Source organism: Delphinus delphis, chromosome 12, assembly GCF_949987515.2.
Source record: "Delphinus delphis chromosome 12, mDelDel1.2, whole genome shotgun sequence".
Lineage (NCBI taxonomy): Eukaryota > Metazoa > Chordata > Mammalia > Artiodactyla > Delphinidae > Delphinus > Delphinus delphis.
The window spans coordinates 77,985,258-78,005,458 of NC_082694.2; the positions used below are offsets into that span (position 1 = coordinate 77,985,258).

At 49.7% G+C, this 20,201-nt stretch overlaps 1 protein-coding gene across 1 annotated transcript in view; it reads left to right on the top strand.

Annotated features, from left to right (window-relative positions):
- The first annotated feature begins 215 nt into the window (after nt 1-215).
- CYRIA (CYFIP related Rac1 interactor A) overlaps nt 216-20,201 on the top strand; it is a 108,073-nt gene continuing 88,087 nt past the window's right edge. Inside the window, exon 1 of the mRNA XM_060027069.1 lies at nt 216-329. The gene's annotated coding sequence lies outside the window, so the exon portion shown is untranslated. The remainder of the gene's footprint in view (nt 330-20,201) is intronic.

The following is a 20,201-nucleotide window of genomic DNA, read 5'->3' on the forward strand; positions in this document are numbered from 1 at the left end:
GCTTCCTCCTGGAGGGCAAAGCCAGCGGCCAAGGCCTAGAAAAGGGCAGGGGTTTCTGCGTGCGGAGATGGTCTGCGCAAGGGATCTGGCGCGGGTCTGCGGACCCTGCCTGGAGACGGCGGGGGTGGGGCTCCCCGGGGGCCGGGGCGGGGCGGCCGCAGCCGGCGGGGCTGGAGGCGGGGCTGGAGGCGGGGCGGGGCGAGGCGGGGCGGGGCGGGGCTGCGGGGCCGTCTCGCAGGCTGCGGCGGCCGCGGGAGAGGCGTCCACAGCGGTGGCGGCTGGGGCAGCGGCAGACCGGCGGCCGAGCAGGGCGGCGGCGGCGGCACGGGGTGAGCGGGGCGCGGGCCCGGCGGGGACGCGGCGGGGAGCGCGGCCGGGGGCCTGCAGGGAAGCGGGCTCGGGAGGCACCCGGCGAGCACTGCCATCCTTCCCCAGCTCCGGACGCAGCCTTCGGGGGAGGGCGGGAGGGAGAGCCGAGGACCCAGTCCCTTAGCCCTTCTCCAGAGATCGCCGTCCAGATGTCCGACTAGGCGCCCCACTGCCCCTTCTCCCGAGGACAGCCTCCTGCTTGTGTTCCAGGTCACCTCCCTCGCCCCTCAGCCACTCAACCTCCTCCCCCAACCCCCAACGCCAGGTATCTTCAGCTCCAAAGCCATTCTCCCAGGAGACCCCCGATTTTGCTTCCCCATGCCCACCACCAGAGGCCCGGCTCCCCAGCACTCTCTACAGCCCCAGAGGCAGAGATGACCCCCGTCCCTAGGGCCTGCACACCTGGACTCTAATGCTGCCACCTGCCAGGGACTCTTCCTAGCCAGCCAGCCAGCTGCTGTGCACCGCACCCAGGCCTCCTTGCCATCACTCTCCTCCATCTCAGAATCCCAGTCTGAAGAAAGGGACTTGACGGATCCTGAGCTTTGGGAACAATTTGACCCACTTCCCAAAAGGCTGATTCCGGGCCAGCCCGGCTGTTTGGTGGAGACACCTGTCTTGCCTGCCAGCCGAAGGACCGACCGGTCTCTGGCAAGACGGGCCAGCGGGTCCCTGGGTCCTCCTCCAAGCTGTCCTGACTTGCTGACGAGTGACCCCAGAGACCAGGACCAAGAGCTTTGTCATTTAAGACCTCCAGGTCTCTTTGCTGACCCCACCCCCAGTTCCCCAGAATTCCGCCCCTGCTGGTGGGAGTGCAGGGTCCACCATCCTGGCCCTGGCCTCCCCTCCCATGCCCTTGTTTCCCGGCTGCCTGCTCCCGGGGGAACCCAGGGCAGAGTAGTGGAGCTGGGATTCAGGGCCTCGGTCTCCCCCCCCAGCCCTCTGGCCTTCCTTCCTTTCCCTGTTAGAAACTTTTCCCCTCTTTTGCTGGTCACCATCACTCCGGTTGGGCCTGGGCCATCTGCACAGTGCTGTGTCCCCAGGGCACAGAAAGCTGGGCTGGGACCACGGAGGGCTGGGACGTGTGCTGGGCCAGCACGAGGAGGGTGGCTGCTAGCCAGGTCGGGCTGGGCGTCTGGGCCCGGGGGCCAGAGCTTTAGGGTGGGTCGTTGGCTTTCACTGAGCCCCAAAGGGGGTCTGAGGGCTTGCTTTGCTGTGAAGAGAGAGGGCAGAGCAGGGGCTGTTTTTCCTGCCTGCTTCTGTCTTGTGTTGCTATGGTGACAGTTTTGCCTCTCTTCCTTCTTCTGACTCTTCTGGGAGCTGGTTTTTATTGGTCTGTTGTTCTGTCTTTTATGGCTCTAATTTCTCCTTTCTATTTGCTCTGAAATAAACAGTCATAAACATGGGCGCTGGGCCCAGGCTGGGGGCTGGCAGAACGTCACCTCTTCCTGGCCCCAGGCTCCTGTGAGAGGAGAGTCGGGGAAAGAGGTGGGGACAGACCTGGCCACACTCCCTCCTGCCCCCAGCTCTGGGAGGGCGGCAGAGGCATCACAGTCTCAGGCACACAGTGGGTAGCCCGCTGCCTCGGTGCTAATAATAGACCCAAGTGTGATGCAGAAGCCCGTTGATGTTGATTTCCTTTCATCTTCAAGGCAGCTCTGTGGGGTAGGGGCCGTCCCCACTCTGCAGATGACAAAACTAAGCTCAAAGTGAGCTATTTCCCTCAGGTCACTCTGCTTTTAGCACATCGTCCGTGCTGAGATTTTGTTGAATGCATGGAAAAGTGATGGAGCTGGCGTGCAAAAGCCCAGCTCGCTGCCTGGCCACCCCGAGGGCTTCCAGGTCCTGCTCCCAGAGGACCAACAGAGCTCCCCCAAACCCATGTGCTGGGAGACTCATTGAAGGGTTTTCCCCCGTTTCCCCACTGGAGTCCCATGGAGGCCACTGCCAGAGAGCGGCCTGTCAGGTCCCTCGCACACCTTTGACCCCACTGTTGGGGACTCAAGTTGGGAGGAGAGTCAAGGCACTTGTGACTTCCTGTTTTTGCTCAGCACCCAGAAGCGTTCAGTTTGCTTTTACTCTCAGGGCTTAAATGCAGCCGGGTGAGCCGGGGACACTGAGAACCCAGGAGACCTTCCCAAGTCAGCCCTGGGCGAGGAGTTCAGAGCTGTCCGGCCCTGGGTCACCGGCGGTCAGCTGTCAGCGACACCCTCCAGAGAAGCTGCCCCCCTTTTCCCTTTTATTTTTCCCTTCACTACACACTCTTTTCTTTCCCATCCCTCCCCTTTCTCCCTTCACATTGCCAGTGCTCTAGGCCTGTTAGTAATGAGCTGGAAAAGCACCGTGGTAGCATGAAAAAACCAGGGAGTCAGCAGCCTCATTGTCCAATTCCAGCCCTGGGGCAGTCAGTTCACTCACATGGGCCTCAGTTTCAACCTTTCAAATGGGGTTGATAGCATCTGTCTGAATGGTTACATTTGCTTGTTTTTGTAGGATTGAATGGAGTAGTTTACAGGGATTGCTTTACAAAGTTGAAAGCCTGAAGGGCGCATAATGTTCTTCTCCTGTTGGGAGGTGTCAGTGTTAAAGAGACCCCAGACCACCGCCCAGAGATCAAGAACTGATTTAGGAATAATTAAGCTATAAAATCTCAGGAGTGGAGGCATGCTCTAGTCATCTTGTCCAGAGTTGATGCTGAATCAATCCATTTCTTTCTTTATGCACCTTCCATTAACTGAGCATCTACTCTGTACCAAATACACTTTGGGGAACTGGGGATTTAAAAAACATGAACACTATTCCTGCTTTCAAAGAATGTAGTCTGGGGGTAAAGACAGTCATGAAAAGAGATCCTTATGACACCTTCGAAGAAGTGGTGTGATCGGGAAAAAGGCAGGGAGATGTGAAGCCCAGAGATGGTGACTTGACTAGCCACCCACCCCTTTATGGTTGAATCAGGCAGCCTGTACTTTGCGGCTGAAATACAGCTCTCTTAGCACCGCCCACCTGGCAAGCCCTCGGTCAGGCCCTCGCAGCGATGGATGGGTGATGACTCCCGAGCCCCTCAGTTCTGTGAGCAGTGTCGGGGGAGAGAGGCATGTGGCAGGAGCCAGCCCTGCTTTCCTTGCTGAGTCTTTTTTTTTTTTTTTTTTTTAATTTATTGGCTGCGTCGGGTCTTCGTTGCTGCTCACGGGCTTTCTCTAGTTGCAGCAAGCAGGGGCTGCTCTTCATTGCAGTGCGCGGGCTTCTCATTGAAGTGGCTTCTCTGGTTGCAGAGCACAGGCTCTAGGCGCAGGGGCTTCAGTAGTTGTGGCATGCGGGCTCTAGAGCACAGGCTCAGTAGTTGTGGTGCGCGGGCTTAGTTGCTCCGCGCAGCACGTGGGATCTTCCCGGACCAGAGCTCGTACCCATGACCCCTGCATTGGCATGTGGGTTCCCATCCACTGCGCCACCAGGGAAGCCCCCTTGCTGAGTCTTCACTCATCCACTTATAGTAGCCTCTGGCTCCTATTTCATCTTGGTCAAAATCCTTTCGCAAAGGCTACATGAATTACCTGACAAGGCAACATGGTGTTTGGGAAGAAAGCGGACTTTGGGAACCAGCCATGAGCTCAAACTGTACTACTACTGTGTCCTAAGTGTGGGATCCTGAGGGAGTATCTAACCTGTCTGAGCCTCAGTTCTTGTACCTGTAAAATGGCAATAATGAGACTTGCCTTCTAGGAAGTGAATGATCTTATGTATTTATAGGGTCTGGCATGGGGCCCACTTCACACTTGCTGTTATTTAGTTATACTGATTAGGAAAGAGTTCTCAGTTACTGGGCCTCTGGGTCCTCTTAGAACCATGGTGGGGCGCTCTTTGGACTAATTCTGGCCTTCAGAGATCCATTCATTATCTGGGAAGGTTAAAGATCGCCCACGCTCAGGTTCTAAGCACTGCTGGTTAATCTTTGAGTTATCTCTCACCAGATAAAACAGTGTTCTACAACATGGCGATACTGCAAATCAGCAACACTTTGATTTCCTCAAAGGGGAACAAATTTGAAATGGCAACAAACAGGCTGAGTTTCAAAAACATGTTACTCTGAGAATACTTTAATTTGATGTAATCCCACTTGCTTATTTTTGCTTTTGTTTTCTTTGCTTTTGGTGTCAAATCCAAAAAAATCATTGCCAAGACCTACATCAAGGAGATTACCACCTGCGTCTTCTTCTAGAAGTTTTATGGGTTTAGGTCTTGCATTCAGTCTATGTTTTGAGTTACTTTTTGTGTATGGTGTAAGATAGTGGCCCAGTTTGGTTCTTTTGCACGTGGCTGTTGTTTTCCCAACACCATTTATTGAAGAGACTGACCTTTCCCCATTGCATGTTCTGGCTCCTCTGTCAGACAATACTTTAACATGAATGCTTCACATTTTTTATTCTGGGCATGTTTAGCTTCCTGTTCTTTTTTTAAGTTACCCTATCTATGGATAGACATTTTCTCAAACCATCACTGCAACTCTGTGACATTGGTATTATCATGCCCTTTTGACAGTAAAGGAAACGGGGAAAGGTCCCTTGCACAGAGTCTGGCGGCTAGCAAGTGGCAGGGCCAGAATTTAAAACTGGGCCCGACTTGCTCTTCATGCTGGCGTACACAGCCTTGTCGTCTCCTTGGCTGGCACGTCAGTGATTTAAAATAATTGCGTTTGGAGTATGCAAGCAGATTCTAACGGCGGTGGAACCGGTCAGGGCTGTGACTCGGACCCACAGTAAATATTTAGAGACTTTATTAGGGTTTTGTTCTCAGCACAGCATGAACGAGGCTTTCGGCAGTTGACTGAGGCTTGGTTCCTAGAAGTGGTGAAGAGAAGAGGAGTTTGGCGTGTCCTAGTTCAGAAAACATGTTTGGTGATGCTCAAAGTAGCTTCCTTTGCCCAAGAATGGGTTGCTAGTTTGTCGCTGAAATAAATTCAGTTGATCTTAGAACTGAACGTATGAACGGAAAGCATGACAGGTGCACCCCAGGGATCTAGGAACAGAAGCAAGAAGGTCAGAAAATGTGGGTCAGTGGCCCTACAGATGCAGGGGTGGTTGGGATTCCGTCTGTCAGTGTAAGTCATGTCTAGGAAGATGGAGGTAGAAAAGCGATTACAGAATGGCTCACTCCTAGCCTTTCCTGGGTCATTTAGAAGCCGAATTTCCCTGGTCTGAGAACCCATTGTCCTGAAAACAGTGCCATGTTTGCCAGCAACACGCTTACCTGGTCCAGCTTAGCTCTGCAGACAGATCCGTTTCTATTGGCAGTTATCTCAGGGCCTGAGTCTGGTGTCCGCTTATTTAATGACTTCATTGAATGAAACTGGGGATATGGGGATATATGTATACGTATAGCTGATTCACTTTGTTATACAGCAGAAACTAACACACCACTGTAAAGCAATTATACTCCACTAAAGATGTTAAAAATATAAATAAACTGGGGAAACGGGATGCCCCCAAAGAGCTGAATTGCAGTTTTATGATGGATCAAGCATAAAAATAAGATCATTCACTCATTTGCTTAGCAAATGTGTACGGGACAGGCTCCTGCCTTGTGCTGAGCTAGATGGAACGCAGCGATCGAGATGGCTTTGTCCCTGGCCTCAGATAGCTCTCACTCCAGGCAGGAAACACACACCTAAAATGGAGCTTGGAGAGTGTCGGGGAGAGCGGGGAGGAAGGGGGAAGTCATTGTTTCACCTCTTACGGCAACACCGCCCCCTCCCTCCCCATGGGTGTTGTCTGTGGTGCACCTGAATCGCACCTGACACGTTGCAGGGAGAGGAAGCCTGAAAGAGAAAAGTACAAGCCTGGACGGCGAAAAGCAGGCTCTGCTCTCAGCCCTGCCCTCGCTGCCTGCGTGGGGGAGGAGGGACAGGCACGGTGGTCCCCCCACCGCCCCGGTTTTAGGTACCCACGGTCAACTTCGGTCTGAAAATATTAAGTGGAAAAGTCCAAAAATAAACAACTCAACAGTTCTTTCTCTGTTTTTTGCGGTACGCGGGCCTCTCACTGTTGTGGCCTCTCCCGTTGCGGAGCGCAGGCTCAGCGGCCGCGGCTCACGGGCCCAGCCGCTCCGCGGCATGTGGGATCCTCCCGGACCGGGGCACGAACCCGCGTCCCCTTCATCGGCAGGCGGACTCTCAACCACTGCACCACCAGGGAAGCCCAACTCATCCGTTTTAAATTGTGCACCGTTCTGAGGAGCGTGATGAAATCGAGCACCCTCCCGCTCCGTCCCCCCTGGGATGTGAATCATCCCTTTGTCCAGCGCACCCCTCCTGTGAGTCACTTAGTACCCATCTTGGTTATCAGATAGACTGTGGCCGTATCACGTTGCTTGGGTTCAAGGAACCGTTGTTTTACTTAATAATGGGCAAGAGTAGTGATGCTGGCAATTCGGATGCGCCGAAGAGAAGCAGTACGAAAGGAAGCAGTGCTTCCTTTCAGTGAAAAGGTGAGAATTCTCAACGTAATAAAGAAAGAAAAACATCTTTGCTGAGGTTGGTAAGATCTAGAGTAAGAGGTTCATGCTGGTTTTGCTGTGACACCTCGTACGGCAAAAGTCACGGCTACATAAGGAGTGTTTAGTGAAGATGGAAAAGACATTAAATTTATCTAATAAGATACTTTGAGAGAGAGGCCACATTTACGTAACTTTTATTACAGCATATTGTTATAATGGGTCTATTTTTTATTAGTTACTGGTGTTATCTCTGTGCCTAATTTATAAAGTAAACTTCATCATAGGCATGTGTGTATAGGAAAAACCATAGTACATGTAAGGTTCAGTACTATCTGTAGTTTCCACTGGCGGTCCCGGAACATATTCCCTGAGGATCAGAGGAGACCACTGTACTTCACTTTCACTGTAGGTAATACGGGAAGGTTGGATTTGGTAACTTAGAAGCGTGCTTCCAACACCTAGCAGATGATTCTAATAAACCCTTGGGCTTCTGTCCCAAAGTGACAGGTGAAGAAGCAAAACCTGGCAGCCTTAGTCAGCAAGGTTTCAGAGACAGAGCTGGGATGGGGAGAGCCGAGGGTGTTTTCAAAAAACAGAGAAACCTTGCGCCCCCTCGTAGAAAGGGAGCCAAGTCTGATTGAGCATCCGAATAAATAGTTGAAAGTCAAGGCTATCGACAAAAGGGAGAGCCAGGAGGGATGCAGGAGCTCAGCAGCGGTGGGAAGGACCGTCACCAGCTCACTCCCACGTTCCAGGATCACCACCGCCTGGGATGTGGAGGGTTGACCTCAGAGATGCTTTGGTCACTGCAGAATGCCCTTCTGTTTTAAGTTAATGTCTGTTTTAAAAAATCATTTGGTTTGATGATTTCCGGGTTTTAGAATAAATTAAAATGCATAATCGTTTTAGGACCGTGAGGAACAGTGCCAGACACACAACTATCTCAACACAGCGTCAAGCTGTCTCATTCCCAGTGGCATCCAAACTCAGGCTCTTCCAGTAGCAACGGTGAGGCCGGATGCCTGGCACCTGGAGTAGAGAGACAGAGAAAACCCACTCGAGGCAGCCTGGGCTTTCGCAAGTTACGCCATCTCTTTGAGTCTTGTGTTTCCTTGTGTAAAATGTGGGTGGCAGCAAAACCTTCTGAATAATGAGCATTTAATATCCACTTTTAGCAATCCCCTAAAGAGCTTTAAAAAACAGATATTCCCATTCTGTGGATGGGGAAACTGAGGTCCACAGGTGTTAAGAAACTTGCATAATGTCACATCATGAGGAAGGTTGCACAGCTGGCACCTGAAACCATGTCTGTGTGCTTTCAAAGCGTGGTCTCTCCTTACCACCCACCCTAGGAAGGAGAGGATGCCAACGCTTTGAGATCCAGAGAGGTGACATGTGCACCTAGAAGTTCCGTGAGACCATCCCAGGGCTGCAGGGTGAGTGCATCTGAAGCCCACAGACCTGGCTGGAACCCTGGCTTTTCCCTTGGGCAGATGTCTTAGGCTTACTGAGTTTTCTAATTTTTGAACTGAAGTTAATAATATTTGTGACCCAGGAATATTGCAAAGAATACAGGCATACCTCATTTTGCTGCACTTCACAGATATTGCGTTTTTTTACAAATTGAAAGTTTGTGGCAAGCCTCAGTCGATCAAGTCTGAGCCATTTTTCCAACAGAATTTGCTCACTTCATGTCTCCGTGTCACATGTTGGTAATTCTGGCAATATTTCAAGCTCTTTCATTTTTATTATATTTGTTTTGGTCATCTGTGATCAATGATCTTTGATGTGACTGCTATAACTTGCTGAAGGCTCAGATGATGGTTAGCATTTTTTAGCAATTAAATTTAAATTTTAAAAATTAAGGTACGTACATTTTTAGACACAGTGCTCTTGCACACTTAATAGTCTACAGTTTAGTGTAAACATAACTTTTATATGCACTGGGAAACCAATTCATGTGACTCGCTTTATTGCGGTGATCTGAAAACGAACCCACATGATCTCCGAGGTGTGCCCGTAAATGAATTAAACATTGTCAGTCTCCCTTTTTGCCTGATCTTTTAAGAAAACGTGTTTGAAAAGTTCTCGATCTACTTCCTTGAGGCTCCTTTTTATTTGTTGTTTTAAGTTGGAAACAACAGGGAACTTCTTTCTCTGACAGACGCATTCCGGAATTGCCCCGACAAAGCCCCCCAAATCCACTCTTCTGGACCTATACTTCTAGCTCGTAAGCCTTCATTTTAAACTTGAAATGAACCTGGCCGTGTTGCTTACTGGAGTGTAATAAGGATAAGAATTCCAGTCGGCATCCAGCATTGCACCTACTGTATGATCCGTCTCCCATCCTGTCTTTCCTATAGTTTGTAAATGCACGTGTATGTTTTTTTTCCCCTGAACTGTTGAGGTTTGAAACCTGCGCCCTTGAGTACTTTCAGAAGTAATCAATGGAGCCGTAAGCTATTTTCTGACATTCCCTTATTTGCAATTCCAAAATCCAAAATGCTCTGAAAATGCAGTGGTTGTTTTTTTTTCATATCTCATCTGGAGGCAAAAGCTGGCCTGATGGTACCTGAGACTATTTTTAGTTTGTATTTATCCCACTCAGGATGAACAAGTTTTTCATCAGAAGGATGAGTGCTCCAGACTGGGGGTACGTATAACATGCTATTATCTGTACTCTATTACCTTTCTAAAATCTGAAAAATTCTGAATTTGGAAGCACATCTGAGCAAGGAGTTTCAAAGAAGCATTTGTGAATCTCCCTTTCTAAAAGCCCAAAGGAACTCACAGCACCCCTGGGATTGGGGCGTTGGGGAGGCACCAGAGGGACCCTCCAATGTCTACCTGATACCAAATGCTGTGGTGACATGATTCATCGTGTACTCATCAGAAGCCTTCATGGCCAGTTTTCTATTTCCTCAATTTAAATAATAGGAAATAAATGAGCAGGCTTGGCACAAAAACAAAACAAAAACAACAATAACAAAACCTTTTAAAAGCGTGGGTTCCAAAGTTTCATTGGGACAAAGTAGTTTTTAAAAAATTCCATAGAACTAAAATAAGCTGGGAATTTTTGATCTAGCATGGCTTATAATCGAGTTTCACAACTGGCCTTTGGGGGGAAGATAGAAGGGAATTTTGAAATCCTACTCATCATTTTAGCCTTGGGAGGAGGAAGCAGGGCTTGGAGAGCGAGCAGGAGGAAGTAAAAAGGCCCGAGTAGGAGTGAGAAGGTCTTGGTTCTTATCTTGGGTCTGTTCTTGACTTGTTGAGTGATTTGGGCATGTTGCCTCCCTTCTCTGGGCTCTAGGAACTCCGTTTTGAAGTCATTTAATTCTTTCTGTCTCTCTCTGGAGTCTAGGAGTAGAGGCTGGGGCCCCCAAAGCGAGTGAAAAGCACTGAGCTGCCCCCCTGGCTGCATTCTCGCAGCGTCCATCCATCTGGCCTCCAGCCAGACTGGAGGGAGGTGAACAGCTTCCTCGTGCTCTTCGTTGGTCTCCCCCAGGTCTTTCCTTTCTCCTGCTCTCACAGCACGACCCTCTGACACTGTAGGCTGGTTTGTGTGGGATTCACTTTGTCCCCAGCACCTCCCCTGATGCCCAGGGAGGGCTCACGGGATGTTTAACCGAGCACTGCAGGTGAAACTGCCCCGCTGGTGATGGCCAGCGCCGAGGGTTGCACTGGGGCTATGGTCAAGGCCATGCTGGGCACTGCTGAGGGGGTGTTGGGAAGGAGAGTGGCAGTTCCCAGTTGCAGAGCACAGGACCAGTGCAAGTTCTGCCCATGGAGATGGAATAGGTCCCCGCAATGGCCTGTGTGGGCGAGGGGTTGGCATGTAGCGCATTGAGGTAAAGGGCGTTGGGGACTCATCTACCTCCCTCTCATTTTCTCCCTCCCTCCCTCCCTTCCTTCCTTCCTTCCTTCCTTCCTTCCTCCTGCCCTCCCTCTCTCTCTCTCTCTCTCTCTCTCTCTCTCTCTCTCTCTCTCTTTCTTTCTCTTTGGAATTTACTCTTAACCTATCATAATTCTGACTTTTGCCGGGTTGAAAGTTTCTGGAGAATCTAACGAGGTTTAAAAAGTTGGTGATTCTGTCTGTCTCAGAGCCCCTGCCCTGCCCACCCAGGAGATGCTCACTTAGCAGTTACCCACGATAGGAACCGGGCCCCTGACCTTGGATGGGGGTTTGCACGATGGAGAAATGACCTTGACTTTTAGGGTCCTGAAGCCCTTCAGTTCGCACAGACTGTGGGATCCACCGGGCAGCTGTAAATCTGGTTGACAACAGGGCACACTGAGAGGAGGGCACCTCTGGGGGTGGCTCGTCCTTATAAATTAGCGAGGCCTGGCCTCCTGTGTGTGCGCGTGTGAGTGTGAGTGTATGCCTGCTATGGGGGTGCGTGAGCGTGCACGATGTGTGGTGTGTGCGCGGCATAGGTTGTGTATGTGTGAGCAGGTGTGAGTGCGTGGATTCCCGGGTCCTTACAGATCCTGGGAGGCGCTACCAAGGCCCGGGCCTGGCGTTGTCCGGTCGCGGCTCCCTGCAGCCCGACCCGCGGCCTCTGTGTGGCTCCAAATGGAACTGACCACCTAGCGGCTCCCTAGGGCCTGAAGGACCTTTAATCTTTCAGAGACCAGTGACCACCGACAAAGGCAATTCGGAGGTTAACTGGCAGGAAACAACTAAATTATGTTTTCTTAGGGAGAAATATCTAATCCTTCTGCTTTGGAAACCCAGAACCCTGTCAAAGCTGATTTTATACATATTTGAAAAGACACAAGTCATTTGAGCATGAGACTTTAACAGTAAAGATAAACAAGAGAAAAGCCTAATATGGGTTTTAAAAAATACAGGACTAGGGATACGGTCAGTTTCATTTGACAGCCGGGTGGAGGAAGGTAGGAAAGGATTATGAAAGCGAAAAGGAATGGAAGGAGAAAGAGAAACACAGAAGAGAAACCGTTTGAGCTGCCTTCGCCCTGTGACAGGCGCCGGGCCCGTCTCCTCGTCCCGACTCTTCCAGGCCAAACCCAGGCCGGGCTTAGCAGAGTCGGCAGGCTGGAGGGGAGGGAAGCGGATGGATAGAAGAAGGGGGCTGAGGATCCTTGCACTGTTTGCTTACTAAGCTCCTGAGATCAAGAAGACTTCTCGGGGTGGCGGACAGCACCCTGTCCAGGGAGTCCCCTGGGAGCTGAGGTCTCTCACTGACCCACCTAACCTTCTGTAATCCCGTCCCTCTCTGCGCCTCAGTTTCTTGGCCTGCAGTTGCTGTGGCCGAGAACTCTCTTGTCCGTGTGTGCAAATCGGGGGCTTCCTCCCACGTAACTGGGGGCGAGCGTGCAAGTTCCTGCTGGTGGGGATGAAATGCTCTGTGCATCTCCCCTATTGTTTCCTCCTTTTAAACCACCTGTGTGTGAAGTCCCCTTTCACGCTGTCCACTCAGTAATCTGCTAGTAAGGCTGTGGGTTGTACAGATATATCTGTTCCACCTCAAATTCAGGAAATGATTTGAGTAGCTCCTATCAGCTAAAATAGCAACAGTGTGCTCGCGATTTCGTAGTATGTGCGCTTGAGTTGTTTTTTTCTACATAGTTATTTCCAGGTTACCCAATACCGACACGGCCCCTGATTTTTCAAAGTGTACCATATTTTCAGTTGTGTTCATGACACTGAATTGTGATCTGCAGCATGCTTTTAATACCTGTCAGTTCTCTTTTGCTAGTCTGTTTGTACACATCCCTCACCCTACAGACAACCTTGCAAGGTAGATATATTTCTCTCTCTTTTGCAGATAAAGACTGAAGCTAAGACAGTTTTAAAAACTTGCTTTAAGGACATAGGATTGCAAATGGGGCACCAGGATTTTGAGTCAAGTCTGTCTGGCTCTCAAAGCCCTACAGTTTCCCACACCACATAGTTCCCACTGCTTCCAGCCCACAGTTTTATTTTTTTTAGGAAAATCAAATCTTTTTTTTTTTCCTGCCATGGTTCTACTTAAGCCTCAGAAAATGCAATCATAGCTGGAGTTCTTCGCCTCCTTGCAGAGTGGAGTCCCATGGTTCTCCCTCCCATAATGTAAACTTCATGCAAATAATATATTCCACATAACACACTTTTGCCATGCACTCCTCAAGTGCCACACACTGTTCTAGAAACTTTCATGTTTCATTGAATGGGAGATGTTATGGACTTTATTTTATAGAGGTCAAAACTAAGTCTCAGGGCTTCCCTGGTGGCGCAGTGGTTGAGAGTCCGCCTGCCGATGCAGGGGACACGGGTTCGTGCCCCGGTCTGGGAAGATCTCACATGCCGCGGAGCGGCTGGGCCCGTGAGCCATGGCCGCTGAGCCTGCGCGTCCGGAGCCTGTACTCCGCAACGGGAGAAGCCACAGCAGTGAGAAGCCCGCGTACCGAAAAAAAAAAAAAAAAAACAAGTCTCAGAGAGAGGTAATTTTTTACCTGAAGACAGCACATGGAAGGTTGTGGCTTGCTTTGTGAATTAACAATTCAGAATATGGTTCTTTCGGGGGCTTGGGATTTCACCTTTGGCTGAGGACCGAAGCACCCCTTGTTGAATCATGAAATGGAGTCCAACTGACCCACCCAGCTCTCAGCCTCATTGTCTCTGCTGCGGTCAGAACCCGATCTGGTGGTTGTGGAGAAAGGCATGGTTCCTCTTGTATTTTCCCATCTTGCATCAGCCTGTACCATCCTTGGCTTAGTTGAGCTGGCCCCAGCTCCTGTTCTAGTTCCACGGCTCATCACAGACTTACCAATGTTATGCATTAGCTTCATATTACAGAAGAGACCGCGGTAATGCGATTTACCCAGGATCACACACGAGCTATGCATGCTCTTTCCAAGATGCTCTTTCCTTACCAAGACAGATTCTCTGAGATTTACTTCTGGTGTTACATTCTCCTGGAAACCTCCCCCAACTCCCCATCAGATTCATCCATCCGTCCATTCTTTCGTCCATCCATCCATCATCCAGCCACTTATTCAACAAATATTTATGGAGCACCCCGAATGAGTCACTTCTCTGGGTCAGTATCTGGAGAGTCAGCAGTGAACCAAACAGACAAACTCCCTGCCCCCGTGGAGGTTATAATCTATCAGGGAAAGATGGACCATAGACATATAAGCAAGTAAAATGGAGATGATGTTAGACATCACATGTTGATGAAGGAAGATGAGGCAGAGATGGGTGTACAGAGTGAGGGGTGTGGGGACAGGGTCTGGGGGGAAAGAGTTGCTCCTTTAGGTTGGGTGGTCAGGGAAGTCCTCAGAGAGGATGACAGTGGGGGAAAGGCCTGCAGGGAGTGAGAGGGTGAACCACACAGCTCGCTGGGGGAAACGTGTTCCAGGCGGAGAGTCGGCAAGTGCAAAACCTCAAAACCTGGCCCGGGGAGAGCAGCACGGAGGCCAGGGCTGTGGTTGAGTGGACAGGTGGCAGGTGGGGAGGTCGGGGACACAGCCAAGGGCTGGCCAGGGACTTCGGTGCTCTCCTGCTGCCCCTTCTGACTGAGAACCTTTGCTGTATGTCTGCAGTCTCCTTTTCCACTGGTCTGTCCTCACACTGGCCTGTGCACCCTGGAGGGAAGGCCTCACATACCCTTAGTTTTCACATCCCCAGCACCTCGCGCCAGGCCTGGAGTAGCAGGAGAGTGCAGCATTTATGATAACTCTGCTCCTTATTTTTTTCTTTTTATTTAAGTTTAAAACTTCTTTTATTGAAGTATAGTTGATTTGCAATGTTATGTTAGTTTCTGCTCTACAGCAAAGTGATTCAATTATACATATATACATTCTTTTTTTAATATATTCTTTTCCATTTTCTTTTTTTTTTTTAAGCCAAGAATGTTAATGAGGGGCTTCCCTGGTGGCGCAGTGGTTGAGAGTCCGCCTGCCGATGCAGGGGTTCGTGCCCCGGCTGGGGAGGATCCCACATGCCGCGGAGTGGCTGGGCCCGTGAGCCATGGCTGCTGGGCCTGCATGTCCGGAGCCTGTGCTCCGCAACGGGAGAGGCCGCGGCAGTGAGAGGCCCGCGTACCGCAAAAAAAAAAAAAAAAAAAAAAATGTTAATGAAAGTTTATTTGTGATTCTTTTGATAACATGGGGAGTTTGAAGGCATGCCACTTCTAAACTCCAATTAGCAAGTTCCTTTTTGGACAACCTTCAAAGGGTTGCTAGGGAAAGAATGAGGGGCCAGGAAAAAGCTGGAAGTGGAAGCTGTGGCGAGGAGGGTGTTAAGTGGAGGAAGAGGGCTTCACCAGAAAGCCTGGGATTAGGGGGGCTGCCAGGACCCCTGCTGGGGACCAGTGTTTACAAAGGGTGGCCAAGGCTGGAGCAAGGAGCTCTCGGGAAACCCTCAGAGTGTGTCGGGAGTCCAGCCAGGACTTTCCACTCACCACTTTGCTGACTCAGAGGGACCTGGAAGGCCTTGTCTCTAGAGACCTTTCAGGAAAGAAAAGAGCATTCTCCCTGCTGGGGAGTTTCCCTCACAGAGCTGAATACTGGTCTCAGAGGACTGGGCTTCTTCTGAGGCAGGGAAAGAACCTAGGAAATGCAGATCAGCTAAAACGGGGGTGAGAAGAGGGCTGAGCAGACACACTTGACCTCCGTGTGACTCGTCAAGGTCAGGGACCTCCTCTGGCTGTCAGCTCCCACCTTCACATCTGCTCCCAGTCCCAATCCTGCATCCTCAGGACAAATGGAGGCTCACACCTTCTGTGCCAACTCAGAGCAGTTGGTCCAAGTAGCTCAGTAGGGTCGGAGCCCTGGGGGAAGGGGTAGCGATTAGTGGATACTGAGGCTGGAAAACATTCTGAAGTCCTTGGGAAGCCATTAGGGCATTTCAACGAGGCAGTGATGAAACTGGGTTCCCAGCCAGAGGTATGTGTGTGTCAGAGTGTGTCTGACATAGTTATAAAATGATGGAGTGTCCGTCATGGAGAGATGGGGAGGGAAGCAATTCCTTTTCCACTGGTGTGTCAGGTGATGGGTTGGTTTAAAAATTAAAAAAAAGAAAAAGCAAAGATTTGTCTTGCCATTACTGAACAACTCTCTCGACGATGGGCTGTGCACAGGTACCGAGCTGGATGCTTGTATAGACACAGCAGATCAACACAGCCCTTATGAAAAACCATACTTCAGAGCACATGGGATAAGATCCCTTGAATGACCTGGCTGCAAATGCATGTTGCAAAGATTTAAAGGTGGGGAAATAAAAAGTCACAGTACCTGATTTTTAAAGGATGGCGAGTTACTTCTGTACCTGCCAATGATCTGTGTAAAGCAAGTGACAGTCTCTCTGGACCTTCGTCTCCTCACCCACCAATGGACTTGATCTTCAGCCCTCCCAGGGATATTAGAACACAGCAAGCTTTGCCAACACGTAAAAAGCTCTGTACGAATTGCAAGGTGTTGCTTACATGGCCGTGAGGGACTTCTGTTAGCAATGTGGTACCTACCCGTGAGAGGTCTGGATGAAGTCTAACATTCATTCACAACTTAATTTTTCTAAACTTTGCTTCTCCTGGTATGTCTCTGACTGCCTGTTTGGGCTTTCTTCCAGCTTTCAGAATTGTTTTTCCTGATTTTTTTATTAGTGTCTGGTTTCTGCAGTTCAGTGGAATGCTTTAAAAATGTATACGTGTGTTTACCTAAACACTATGGGGCCGATGGTTTTCTTTGGCTGATATTACACTAATGGAAGAAAAAGGCCAGGATAGTTGCTCAGGATATGAAAGGCCTTGGGTGCTGTATGAAAACAGCATCTGTGGGTAAGATAGGAGGAGGGTGTCAGAAGTTGGCCTTGCATGGGTCAGGGTAGGAAACCGGCAGTGTGAATTACCATGAAAAAGCACGCAGGGTGCCAGCTCTGTCAGACCCCCCCCACCCCACAAAAAATAGCTGTTGAAAATTGAGCTGTCTCGTGAAAAGATCAGCTGCTGCAGAATGTAGAATGCTTTCCTTATATGTCAACAAGCTGGGACAGAGCTTTGAGCCAGCCTGAAATGTGTCTAAATAAATGATTAAGGTGACTCACTCATTCGCATTGAAAGGAGCTTTTTTAAAAAGTGAAAGTAAGAGGGAAAGAAGGGAATAAAGCAGAGGCAAAGAACAATAGGATTTGAATTTAAAACAATAGGAACGAGAAAATTGAATTAGTCACTTATGTCAGATCCTGTGAGCCTCTGTCCTGAATGAATACCTCCCCATAAAGGTTTTAAGGTCAGGGTCTCTTTATGTTTGAATTTCCTGGTGAAATAACACACCATTCCCTGGGCAGGTTCCAGGCCTGTGATGGGCATTCTGGGGATATTTGTCACGTAGCTGCTGCAGAGCTACACTGTCCAGCTCAGGAAGCCTTCCTACAGCCAGGGAACAGCCTCTCAGCCACCGGCAGAAGGTCTGAGGCTAGGATCCCTGTCAGTTCAACGGAGATGGAAGCCCTGCCCTTCAGTTCTGCATTTATTTTATTAAGTGTCTCAAGTACTTTTGCTACATCATCCCTGATACCAGGAACTGACCCAGAGACCAGTGAAATCTTTATGATTGGCTAGCGTTTGAATTGATCTGTAGTTTGCAAAAAAAAAAAAAAAAGAGAGATTTTTACCCTAAAGATGAGCCAGTCTTGTTTTTAATTATAATCAGGTATGATAAAGTATATAGTTTTGTTTCCATGGCTTTCATCTCTTTGCTGTTTGATTCTGGACCATCACTTAACCGCTCTTAGGTCTTCGGGACCTTAGTCATGGAATGGATGTGATTCCTTCTTTGCTGACCTCAACATAATATCTGTGAATATGAAATGACTTAATATGGCGTCAGGTGGTGTATTAGTCAGTTTTGCCGCAGTAAGAAATAACCCCCAAATTTCAGTGGTTGGTAGCAATAAGTCTCTCACTTATGTCACATGTCAGGGGCTTCATGGTACTGCCCCACATTTCTTTTTTTTTTTTTTTTGCGGTACGCGGGCCTCTCACTGTTGTGGCCTCTCTCGTTGCGGAGCACAGGCTCCGGGCACGCAGGCTCAATGGCCATGGCTCACGGGCCCAGCCGCTCCGCGGCATGTGGGATCTTCCCGGACCGGGGCATGAACCCGTGTCCCCTGCATCTTCAGGCAGACTCTCAACCACTGCGCCACCAGGGAAGCCCCCCACATTTCTTATTCTGAGACCTGGGCTGAAGGGGCAGCTGCTTCTTGGAAAGTGTCCTCCTCATGACAGGGAAGAGAGTGACCGAGGTGGCAGAAACTTGAGCTGCTTCTTGAAACTTCTGCTTTATTCTACTCACATTCCATTTGCTAAACAGGGCCAATGGCCAAGTCCTATATCAATTGTGACCGCCTGCCACGGGAGGGGAGGAGGTACATACAAGTCACATGGCAGCCAGAAATATATTCTTGTTACAACCCATATACTGTAAACATGTTAAACAGGATGTGAATGTTCTTAGTAAAATAATATTTGATGGCCTAGTAGGAACTGAGCTCATATCTGATGTTGATATTTAAGTCAACTAGACTACACTGCACCAGCCAACATTCAATTACATTGGAACGTAGCTTCTCCAGGATGGAAGAAATTTGGGGTCATTTGCCTACGCTAGGGGTAAAACCTAGCAGTGTACCTGGCAAATAGTAGGCATTGGATCCATGCTGGCTGTTCTGAGTAACTCCATGAGGTCACAGCTGCTCCAGTGCTCTGGGAGCCCAAGAGTCAAATAGAATTAAGGTTTCCAGTCTGTTTAAGATGGGAACATTTGACAAAGCATGTATTTTAACTGTATGCTAGATAAACAGGTTTATCAATTTAGTTCTTAAATTCAAATATAATTACATTTCTGAAGCCTTTTTGCCCCTCACACTGGAACTCATATCATGACATCAAAGAACTCTCAGGGTGCAAACGTAACTCAGGGTCCCCAGTATTGTTGATGATCACCGTACTTGTGAGGGACAGTAATAACCGCACTTTTGACTGTTGTTGTGTCTCTCTTTGGAGCTTTCCAAAACATTTTATTTTGTTGTTGTTATTGTACCTTCCTGTCTTGCTGGGAGCAATGGTAGTCTCTTAAATTTAAAGAAACAAAAACCAAGGCACGAAAATGTGAGGGCAGGGCCAGAGGCCAAGCAGGAGGCGTGGACCACCACTCCTCCCCTCCACAGCTGTGTGACCTTGAGCTAGTTACTCAGCCTCTCTGTGCCTCGTTCACATCTGCAAAATACGGATGGTAATAACTCCATCTTCCTCCTGGAGGTGCTGTGACAATTTAATGGGGTGATGCCTGTGGTGTGTTCGGAGCCACGCTTGGCACACAGTGGGGGCTCAGGATCCGTCTTCGTTGTTAGCTCTGGGCACAGGAGGGAGAGCGGCGCGCAAAGAGCAGCCGTCTGCTCCTCGGGCACCGTCCTCCGTGTCGCTGGTCTTTGAGAAGGGAGAGCACAGGTAGCGGGGAGGCCTTGGATTGAGGCCGGGGTGTGGGACTCCAGGGATGGTGAGAAGGAAGGGACATGGCCGCGCTCCTGTCCTGATGTGGTGCAGAGAGTGGAAAAGTCTTCAGGGCCCTTGCCCCTGCTGTACCTGAGCCTGAGTGGTCAGGGGCCCGCTGGGCTTCCTGGTGGGCAGGACTTCTCGTCAGTTCCAGTCAGGGGCCTCAACCTGCTGCGGTGCTGACTCAGGCAGGAACTTCCCAAAGCAATGCTCACTGGAGACACAAGGGACATTCATAGGGACGTTTGTCCGGGGCCCCTGATCGTGTCTCGCTGACGCCGTGCCGGGCCAGCCTGTCGAAGGCATGGGGTCTCTATGCATGAAATGCAGCTCAGGAAACACACTGCAAGCCAATCGCAGGCAAGAGGGGACCCACCGGACCCCAGGGGGCGGTTAAAACACAGGTGAGCGCCCACACAGCAGGCGGCGCTTCTCACGTGTATAACATCCTCTGGGGGTCCTGGCAAACCATCATCGTCTATTTTCCCCTCAGACCTCGAGAAGGCACCTTGTGAGAGGCCAGTGTAAACTGCATTTTTAACTTGCAAATAATGAAACGTCGTTTTGCTTTTTATTCTGTAATTGAAATTTACCTTTTCTCTAATGCCTTTAATGTAAATAATTTCATCCTGAGTGTCCAGGAATTTCACAATCCACTTCAGCATCTAACCCTTTCGTCACCAGCATTAACAGGTTTTCGCAAGACAAAACAGCTCGTTTAGAATGCTGTGTTCTAGTAATAATGGGGAAAATATAGGCCTTATTGACATCTTAATCGTTTTCCTTTCTGGGCGTTAGTGGGGGAAGACGTTCTGTGTGCAGCTCCGATATGTGTCATTC